The 11,672-nt window shown below is 38.3% G+C and overlaps 1 pseudogene; it reads left to right on the top strand.

Moving 5' to 3' along the window:
• Positions 1-8,014: 8,014 nt before the first annotated feature.
• Positions 8,015-9,624, top strand: LOC141410423 (glycogen synthase kinase-3 alpha pseudogene; annotated as a pseudogene).
• The last annotated feature ends 2,048 nt before the right edge of the window (positions 9,625-11,672 follow it).

Here is an 11,672-nt window from a genome sequence, read left to right as displayed (position 1 = left end):
TGTTTTTCTAATTGAAAATGTTGATAGATGGAGAATATTACTACACCACACAGATGCAATTCCCTGAGTGAAAAAATTTGCAGGATATTTAACCTTCTAACAAACTTCATTTTGCAATGGCAGTTACATGTTACTTTGCCATACAGCATAATACAGCATTATTAGCCAAAATGATGTTTCTCCAAATTGAATTGGTGATAGATTCAGAGTAGTCTTATAAATGGATACTAATTCTGAGTCTACACCCTGGAACAGGGTGTAAGTATTCAGCCTTCTAACTAGATTGGTTTTACGCCGGGTGTTACATGATCCTCTGCCCTATGGCATAATAGAGCAGTATGAGCCAAAATGAATATTTCTTGAAGCTGAAATCAGTAATAGATGAAGCATAATCCTGTGAAGTACAGGCTCAATCCCCAGATTGTAACACTGTGCAGGACATAAACATCCTAACTAAGTTGGTTTTAGAATGGGAGTTACAGTTTTCTCTGCTATATACCATAATAAAACATTATGAGCCTAAATGAATGTTTCTTCAAATTGAATACAGTGATAGATGTAGAATAATCCTATGTAACGCTGACTCAACTCCCAGAATAGAACACTGTGCAGGACATTCAAGCTTCTAAGTTTGTTTAAGAATGGCAGTTGTATGTTTCTCTGCCATACAGGATAACAGAGCATATGAGCCAATACGATTGTTTCTACAAAAGCAAAATGGTGATAGATGGAGAGTAATTCTATGAAATACAGACTCAATGCCAAGAGTAGAACATTGGGCCAGGCATTCAACGTTGTAACTTAGTTCATTTTAAATGGCAGTTACTTGATTTCTGCCATACAACCTAGTGGAGCATTCTGAGTTAAAATGAATGTTTCTTCAAATCGAGAATGGTGATGGGTGGAAAGTAATATTACAAAATACAAACTGAATTCCTATAGTGGAACATTTTTCAGGACACTCCATCTTGTAACTAAAGTTCATTTTTAAATGGCAGTTGCATATTTCTCTGCTGTATAACATAAGAGAGCATTATGAACCAAAATAGATGTTTGTTCTACTTGAAATTACTGGTAGTTGGAGAGCAATGCTGTGAAATAGACTCACTTCCCAGAATGGAACGTTGTGCAGGCTATTCAACCTCGTAAATTAGTTGGTTTTGGAATGGCAGTAACATTCCCCTTTGTCATGCACCACAATACAGCATTCTGAGCAAAAATGAATGGTTGTTCAAATTGAATGGGTGACAGATGCACAGTAATCCAACGAAATGCACACTAAATTCACTGAGTGGACCATTGTGAGGGGCAATGAACCCTCTAAGGTAGTTGAATTTAGTATGAGACTTTAACGTTTCTCTGCCATCCAGTGTAATAGAGTATTATGAACCTATTAAGTGACTATTAAGTCACTATTAAGTGACTGCTTCCTAAGGAAAATGGTGACAGATAGAGAATACTCTTATGAAGTAGAGACTCAATTCCAAGAATGGACCATTGTGCAGGACATTCAACCTTGTAACTAATTTTGTTTTAGAAAGGCAGTTACCTGTTTCTCTGTCACACAGAATAATAGAGCAATATACACCAAAATGAATGTTTCTTCTAATTGAAAATGGCAAAAGATGGAGAGTATTCCTGTGAAATATAAATTAAATTACCAGAATGGAACATTGTGTGGGAACATTTACACTAGAATGGGAGATACGTGTTTCTCTGCCATACATCATATTAAAACATTATAGGCAAAAAAATGTCTCTTCAAATTGAAAACAATGATAGGTGGAGAATAATCCTATGAAATGCAGAATAATTTCCACGGTGAAACATTTTGGATTTCATTCAACCTTCTAACTTAGTTCATTTTAGAATGGCGGTTACATTTTTCTCTGCCATACAGTATAAGGGAGCAATAAAAGCAAAAAGAACGCTTCTTCAAAATGAAACTGATGATAGATGGAGGACAATCCTTTGAAAGAAGACTGCATTACCAAAGTGGAACATTGTGCAGGACATTCTACTTCTTACTAAGTTCGTTTTAGATTGGCAGTTACATATTTCTCTACCGTAAAGCATCAGAGAGCATTGGGAGACAAAATGAATGTTTCCTCAACTGAAACCAGTGGTAGTTGGAGAAAATTTGTACAAAATAGTCTCAATTCCCAGAGAGGAACATTGTGCAAACTATTCACCTTCCAGCTAACTTCATTTTACAATGACAGTTACATTTTTCATTGACATAGAGCACTAAAGCCAAAGCAAACGTTTCTTAAATTGAAAGTGGTAATAGATGCAGAGTAATATTATGCTATACCGACTCAAATCCCAGGCTGGATATGCAGGACATTTAACCTTCTAACTATGTTTCTTTTCGAATGAGAGTTACTTGTCTCTCTGCCATGCAGTACAATGGAGTATTATGAGCCAAAATGAATGTTTCCTCAAAATTAAAATGGAGATAAATCAAGAGTAAGACTAAGAAATACAGCTTAATTCCCAGAGTGGAACATTTTGAAAGACATTAAACTTTGTAACCAAGTTCATTTCAGAAGGGCAGTTACATGTTTCTTGGTCATGCAACATATTGGAACATTATGAACCAATGTGAAGGTTTCTTCAACTTGAAAATATTAACTTGGAGAGTAATCCTATGAAATACGGAGTAACTCAAAGACTGGAACATTGTGTAAGACCATCAACTTTCTAAGTAAGTTGGCTCACAAAGGAGTTATAGGGTTCTATGCCGTAGAGCATTGTGAGCCAAAATGAATGTTTCTTCAACTCGAAAACAGTGATAGCTGGACAGCAATTCTATGAAATGCAACTATGTGCAGAACATTCAACCTTCTATGTAAGTTGGTTTTAGAGTGGGAGTTACATGTTTCTTTGCCATATAAGCCAAAATAAACATTTCTTTAAGTTAAAATTGCTGAATGGTGTGGAGTAATGCTATGACATACAGACTCCATACACCAAGTGGAACATTGTGCAGGACATTGTACTGACTAGTTAAGGCCATTTGAAAGGGCAGTTACATGTTTCTCTGCCATAGAGCAGAATAGAGAATTACAAGCCAAATGAATGTTTTTTTCAAAATGAAGATGGTGATAGACGGAGAGTAATCCTATGAAATACAGACTAGTTCTCAGAGTGAGACATTGTTCATGATCATTCCACCTTTTAACTAAGTTTGTTTAAGGATGGTAATTACATGATTCTGTGCTATAAAGACAGATAAAGCATCATGAGCCAAAATGAATGTTTCTTCAAACAGAAAAGGGTGCTAGAGAGTAGTCCTATGACGTACAGATTCAACACAGAGTTGAATTTTGTGCAGGAATATTCAACCTTCTAACTAAGTTGGCTTTGAAATGGAAGTTTTATGTTCCTCTGACATCCGGCATAATCAAAGACTTTGAACCAAAAATGAATGCTTCTTCAAATTGAAAATGGAGAGAGATTAGAGTAATAAAATGAAATACAGATTCAATTCCCAGTGCGTAGCATTGTGCTGGACAGTCAACTTTTTAACTAAATTTGTTTAAGAATGGCAGATAGGTTGTTCCCTGCAACATAGCATAATTGAGCATTAAGAGCCTAAAATAGATGGAGAGTGATATGGTGAAATACCAACTCAATTCCTAGGTTGGAACATTGTGCAGGACATTCAACCTTCTAACTATGTTGCTTTTAGAATGGGAAATACTTGATTCTCTGAGATGCAGCATAATGGAGCATTTTGAGCCAAAATGAATGTTTCTTCAAACTTAAAACAGTGATGGATAGAGAGTAAACCTATGAAATACAGACTAATTCCCAGAGTGAAACGTTTTCCAGGACATTCAGCCTTCTAAGGAAGTTGGTTTTACAAGAACAGTTACATGTTTCTCTGCCATGCAACATAATGGAACACTATGAGCCAAATGAAATTTTCCTTAACTTGAAAATGGTTATAGTTGGAGAGTACTCCTGTGAAATACAGACTAATTTCCAGATTGGTACATTGTGCAGGACATTCAACATTCTAACTAATATCGTTTAAGAATGGCAGTTACATGTTTGTCAGCCATGCAGGATTATTCAGCATTTTGAACAAAAAATGAATGTTTCTTCAAATTGAAAATGGTGGTAGAAGGGGAATACTTCTATGAATTACAGACTCAATTTCCAAGGGAAATTTGAGCTTGATATTCAACCTTGTAATTAAGTTCATATTAGAATGGCAGTTACATGTTTCTCTGCCATGCACCAGAATAGAGCATTATGGGTAAAAATGAATGTTTTTTACAATTTAAAATGGTGGCAGATGGAAAGTAATTCTATGAAAAACAGACACAATGCCCAGAGTGGAAGGCTGTCCAGGACATTTAACCTTCTATCTCAGTTTGTTTTAGGTTGGCAGGTACATGTTTCTCTGCCATACAGCGTAATAGTGCACTATGAGCCAAATGATGTACCTTTAAATTGAAAACTGTGATAGACAGAAAGTAATCCTATGTAACACAGACTCAATTCCCAGGGTGAACATTGTACAGAAACATTCAACCTTCTAACTACGTTAGTTTTACAATGGGTGTTACCAGTTTCTCTGCCCTACAGTATAATTGCACATTAAGAGCCAAAGTGAATGTTTCTCCAAATTTAAAACAAAAATAGATGGATGATAATCTTATGGAATAGACACTCAACTACCAGAGTGAAGCATTGTGCAAGGCATTCATCCCTCTAAGTAAGTTGGATTTAGAATGGGAGTTACATGTTTCTCTGCCGAAGTGCATGATGAAGCATGATGAGCCAAATTCAATGTTTCTTCAAATTGAAAATGGTCATAGCTGGAGAATAGTCCTATGAAATAAATTCTCAATTCCAAGAGTGCAACACCATGCAGGACATTCAACCTTCTAACGAAGTTGGTTTTAGAATGGAAGTTTCATTTTGTTCTGCCCAACAACATAATAGAGCACAATGAGACAAAAAGAATGTTTCTTAAAATTGAAAACAATGATAGATGAAGAGTAATCCTATGAAATACAGACTCAATTCCCACACTGGAACATTGCGCAAGACATTCCACCTAATAATTAAGCCAGTTTTAGGATGGATATTTCATGATTCTCTGCCATACAGCATGACAGAATATTAAGACCAAAATGAAAGTTCCTTAAAATTGAAAGCCATGATAGATGGAGAGGAATACTATGAAATATAGACTAAATTTTAAGAGACAAACATGAATAGGACAGTCTACCTTCTAACTAATTTCATTTTAGAGTGGAAGCTACATGTTTCTCTGCCATACAGCATAAGAGCATTTGGAACCAAAATGTATGTTTCTTCAAATTGAAAATGGTGATAGATGGACTGTAATCCTATGAAATAGAGAGTCAAATCCCAAATTGGGACTGCTTTAGGCTATTCAACCTTCTAACTAAGTTGGTTTTAGGATGGCAGTTTCATGTTTCTCTATCATACAGCACAGTACATCATTATGAGCCAAATGGAATGTTTCTTCAAATTGAAAACTGTAATAGTGGAAAGTAACCCTGTGAAATACCATATTGTATAATAGAGCATTATGAGCTAAAATCAATGCTTCTTCACATTTAAAATGGTGAAAAGATAGTGAGCAATCCGATGAAATACCGAGTTAGTACCCAGAGAGGAACATTGTGCAGGACATTCAACTTTGTAACTAAGTTGGTTTTAGAATTGGATAGAGCATTATCAGACAAAATAAATTTTTCTTCAAATTGAGCACGCTGACAGAGGTTTGTTCTATGAAATACAGAATCAACTCACAGAGTGGAATTTGTTCATGACATGGAACCTTCTAACTAAATTAGTACTACAAAGGAAATGACATTTTTCTCTGCCATATAGCACAGTAGAGTATTAGGAGCCAAAATGACTGTTTCTTCAGATTCAAAATGGTTATGTTGGAGAATAATCTTATCGTGTACTGACTCAGTTCCTAGAGTGGAATGTGTTGCAGGACATTCAACCTTCAAAGAAAGTTGAATTTAGAATGTGAGTTTCATGTTAATCTGCCATAAAGTTCTATAGAGGATAATGAGCCCAAAACAATTTTTCTTCAAATTGAAAACAATGATCGATGGAGAGTAAGCCTATGAAATACAGATCAATTCCCAGAGTGGATCATTGTGTTGAACATTCAATTGTCAGTAGTTCATTTGAGAATGGCAATTACGTGTTTCTTGGCCATAAGCATAGCAGACCATTATGAGCCAAAATGATCATTCTTTCAAATTGAAAATGGTGATAGATGACAGAAATACTAAGAAATATAGTCTCAGTTTCCAGAGAGGAACATGAGTAGGACATCCAACCCTCTAACTAAGTTTGATTTAGGATGGTAGTTGCATGTTTCTTTGTAATACAGCATACAAGCATTAGGAGGCAAAATGCACGTTTCTTCAAATAGAAAATGGTGACAGATGGAGAATAATCTTATGAAATACGGATCCAACTCCCATAGTAGATCATGTGCAGAACATTGAACCTTCTAACTAAGTTTGTCTGAGGGTGGAAGTTACATAGTCTTCTGCCATACAGCACACAAGAGCAATGTGAGCCAAAAGAAATCTTTCCTGAAATTGAAAATGATGATAAATGAAGAGTCACCCGGTGAAATACACACTTGATTCACAAATTGAATCATTTGCTATATAGTCAGCCTTCTGACTGTGCTGGGTTTTGCATGGCAGCTACATGTCTCACTTTCATGCAGCATAATGGATCATTACTAGCCAAAGGAATGATTCTTCAAATTCAAAAAGGTGATAGATGAAGAGTAATCCCATGATATATGGATTCTATTCCCACAGTGGAACACAGTGCAGTAACATTCAACCTTCTAACTACATTCGTTTTAGAATGGCAGTAACGTGTCACTGCCGAGTTGCATATTAGAGCTTTATGAGCCAAAATGAATGTTTCTTAAAATTTTTAAATGGTGACAGATGGAGGATAATCCTATGAAATAGTGACTCAATAACCAGAGTGGAATATTGTGCATTACGTTTGACTTTGTAACTAATGAAGTTTTAGAATGTGAGTTACAGGTTTCTCTCCCATACAAAATAATAGAGCATTATTGGCCAAAATAAATGTTTCTTCTACTTCAAATTTCTGACATATGGAGGGCTATCCCATGAAATATGGAGTCAGTTCACAGAGTAGAACATTGTGCAGGGCATTCAGCCTTGTAACTAAGTTTGTTTTAGGTTGGCACTTATAAGTTTCTGTGCCATACAGCACAATAGAGCATTATGAGACTACATGAATGCTTCTTCAAGATGAAAATGGTGATATGCTGAAAAATAATCCTATCCAATATAAACCCAATTTCCAGAAAGGAACACAGTGTAATACATTCAAGCTTCTAACAAAGTAGATTTTTGAATGGGAGTTTGCTATTAAACTGCCATATAGAACAGTAGAGAATAATGAGCCATAAAGAATGTTTCATCAAATTGTTAACAATGATAGATGGAGAGTAACCCTGTGATACACAGACTCAATTCCTATATTGGACTATTACTCAGGATATTCAACCTTCTTGCTAAGTTCTTTTAGCTATGGCAGTTACATGAGTCTATGCCATACAGCGTAACAGCATTATGAGCCAAAATGCATGCTTCTTCACGTTGAAAATGATGATAGGAGAATAATCCTATGAAATGTAGACTCATTGTCACTGTTGAATATTGTGCAGTACTTTAGACCTTTTAACTAACTTTGTTTTAGGTTGGCAGTTCCATACATCATACTAGAGAATTATGAGGCAAAGTGAATGTTCCTTAATATTGAAAACTGCGAGAGATAGAGAGAAATCCTATGAACTACAGATTCAATTACCAGGGTGGAACATGAAGAGGAAATTCAACCTTCTAATAGGTTCATTTTAGAATGACAGCTACATGTTCCACTGACACACACATTAATAGATCATTATGCACCAAAATGAAGCACTTCATATTGAAAACCATGAAAGATGGAGAGGAATCCTATGAATTATAGTCTCAATTCCCAGAGTCTAATACTTTGCTGGACATTGAACCGTCAAGTAAGGCTGGAGCCCGGCAAAGGTAGTGTCAGGGTTGGCATCAGGCCTTCAGGAGGCAGCCCTGAGTGCTTGGGCTTGGTGCAGACCATTTCCTTCACTAACCAAGGAAGTGGAGGTGGAGTCCTTGGCAGGGAACCCGGGGGCTCAGACTCTGGCCCAGGCGGCACTGTTGGGAAGGCATCAATCAGGCTCATGAGTGGGGACATGGGAGCCTTGAACTCCGGGGGGGGGGGGGCACTGGTGGCAGTGGCAGAGGAGGTAGCAGCACGACCAACATGGGCACTAGCTTCCCTCTTCCCAGAGCAACACTGGGCCAGGACAGAGGGAATGTGACCACGGTAGTAGCCACCTTAGGTCAAGGCCCAGAACACTCCCAAGAGGTGTCTTAAACAGGCATCAGAGTGATTGACACTAGCTCATTTGGGGTCATGTACCAGGTACAGCTGACAGAGACAAGGGAACTGGTGGCCATCAAGAAGGTTCTTCAGGACAAAGGGTTCAAGAACTGAGAGATGCAGATTAAGCAGAAACTGGACCACTGTAATATTGTGACACTGCAGTACTGTTTCTATTCCAGTGGGGAAAAGAAAGATGAGATTTATTTAAACCTGGTGCTGGAATATGTGCCTGATACAGTGTACCTGATGGCTTGCCATTTTACCAAGGCCAAATTAACCATCCCTATTATCTATGTCAAGATGTACATGTACCAGGTCTTCCAGAGCTTGGCCTACATCCACCCCCAAGGTGTGTGTCACCATAGCATCAAGCTCCACAACATTCTGGTGGACACTGTTAATGTTGTCCTCAATCTTTGTGATTTTGGCAGTGTAAAGCAGTTGGTGCAGGGAGAGCCCAATGTCTCCTACATCTGTTCTCATTACTACCATGGCCCCAGCTCATCTACGGAGCCACAGATTACACCTCATCCATCCACGTGTGGTTAGCTGACTGTGCATTGATTGAGCTCCTTCTTGACCAGACCATTTTCTCTGGGGACAGTGAGGTGGACCAGCTGGTGGAGATCATCAAGGTATTAGAAACACCAACTCAGGAGCAAATCCAAGAGATGAATGCCAAGTACACAGAAGTCAAGTTCCTCCAGATTAAAGCACACTCCTGGACAAAAGTTCTCAAATCTTGGACACAGCCAGAGGACATTGTACTGTCCCTCAAGCCTATTGGTGTACATTCTGTCCCTGAGGTTTACCCCATTCCCCAGAATCCTGTGCCCACAGTTTCTTTGATGAACTGCTGTGTGTCTGAGCCCAGCTCCCCCACAGTCACCTGCTTCTCCCCTCTTCAATTTAAGTACTGGTGAGCTCTCCATCCAACTTTCTCTCAATGCCATTCTTATTCTTCCTCACTTGAGGTCTCTGGAAGGCAGTACTACCCTCACTCTATCCTCACAAGCTTTAACTGACACTCAGACCAGCTCAGACTGGCAGCCAGCTGAACCCACACCTGCCCTCAATAACTTCCTGAGGGCCCCACCACCAAGTCTTCCATGTCCATCTGGGAGTCTCAAGTGGGGCTGAGAAGGCAGGCCATAGCCCATCAAGCTGTTTCCATGGCTGGGACCCAAGACTACATGCAGAGGTAAATGAGTCCCTACCCTCACCTCTAGTCCCTTGCTCACCAGCCTCACCTATGGTGGGCTTTTTAAGAGGAGTTTAACTGGTTTGGGGAGGGAAGAGATGGAAGGACAGGGGATGGGGTATGAGACCCTCTTACCCCCATGGCACCCTTCCCTCCCCCAGACTTCCAGCTCCTCCCTTGTCCCTTGAAAATACACCCAACTCAACCCATCTCAACTCCTCTTCCCTTCCTTGCTCCTCCCCCCAGGTGTAAATAGATTGTTTTAATGTTTTTCTTAAAACAAATGTTGATTCACACCATGCACCCTGCCCTCTTCTCTTACAGCTATATCTCCCCTCCTGCCTTCTGCTCCAAAGACCTCCTCCCTCCTCAGCCCACTCTGAAGGACTATGGGAGTGGAGAGAGTCCCTGGTGTCTTAATTTCCACAGTAAGGTTTGCCTGTGTACAGACTGCCATTTAGTAAATTATCAGCATGAATGAAAATGGAAGTTACATCTTCCTCTACCATACAGCATACTAGACCATAATGAGAAAAATTAATGTTTCTTCAAATTGAAAATAGTGATTGATGGCGTCTAATCCTGGACATATATTCCCAGAGTAAAACATTGTTCAGGACATTCAAACTTCTAACTACGTTCTTATTCCAATGGCAGTTACATGTTTCTATGGTATACAGCACAAAAGAGCATTCTGACCAAAAATGAATGATTCTTCAAATTGAAAATGGTGATACCTGGGGAGTAATCCTACAATTTACAGACTCAGTTCCTAGAGTGGAACTTTAAGTAGGACCCACTAACTAGTTTTAAGCATGGAAGTTATGTGCTTCTCTGCCACACAGCATAGTACAGCAGTATTAGCCATAATGTATACTTCTTCAAAATGAAAACAGTGATAGATGGAGAGTAATCCTATGACACAGAGACTCAGTTCCCAGAGTGGAACATGGTGGATGACATTCAACCTTCTAAAAAGTTGGTTTTTGAATGGAAGTTTCACGTTGTTCTGCCATACAGCATAATAGAGCATAATGAGACAAACAGAATGTTTCCTAAAATTGAAAACTATGACAGTTGGAGAATAATCCTACGAAATACAGATTCAATTCCCAGTGTGGAACATTGTGTGGGACATTCCACCTAATAATTAAATTAGTTTAAGAATGGCTATTTCATGATTCTCTGCCATGGAGAATGCTAGAATATTTACACCAAAATGAAACTTTTTTTCAATTTCAACTTTAAAATTGAAAATTGTGATAGATGGGAAGCAATCCTATGAAGCGTGGACTGTATTCCAAGAGTGGAACATTGTGCAGGATTTTTGACCTTCTAAACATCTTCATTCTCTGCAATCCATCATAACAGAGCAGTATGAGGGAAAATGAATGTTCCTTCCAATTGAAGATGGTTACAGATAGAGAGAAATTCTGTGAAATACAGGCTCAATTCATGGAATAGAACATAAATAGGACATTAAAACTTCTCACTAAGACAGTTTTAGAATGGCAGTTACATGCTTCTCTGCCATACAGCAGAAGAGTATTAGGAGCCAAAATGTATGTTTCATCAAATTGAAAATGATGACAGATGGAGAATAATCCTATGAAATACAGACTCAATTCCCACATTGGAGCATTTTGCAGGATATTCAACCAGATCCTAAATAAGTTGGCATTTGGATGGCAATTACACGTTTCTCTTCCATGCAGCTTAATACATCATTATGAGCCAAAATAAATGTTTCTTCAAATTAAAAACTGGAAGATAGAGATTAATCCTATGAAATACTGACTACATAGTGGATCATGCTGCATGGCATTCAACTTTGTTACTCATTTGGTTTTAGAATGAGAGTTACAAATTTCCCTCCCATACAACATAATAGAGCTTTATCAGCCAAAATAAATGTTTCCTCAAGTTAAAAATGTTGACTGATGTAGGGTTATCCCAAGAAATACAGAATCAATTCACAGAGTGGAAC

The sequence above is a fragment of the Castor canadensis genome, unplaced genomic scaffold, assembly GCF_047511655.1.
Source record: "Castor canadensis unplaced genomic scaffold, mCasCan1.hap1v2 HAP1_SCAFFOLD_124, whole genome shotgun sequence".
In the NCBI taxonomy this organism is placed as follows: domain Eukaryota; kingdom Metazoa; phylum Chordata; class Mammalia; order Rodentia; family Castoridae; genus Castor; species Castor canadensis.
This window is presented reverse-complemented; position numbering and strand designations above follow the sequence as displayed.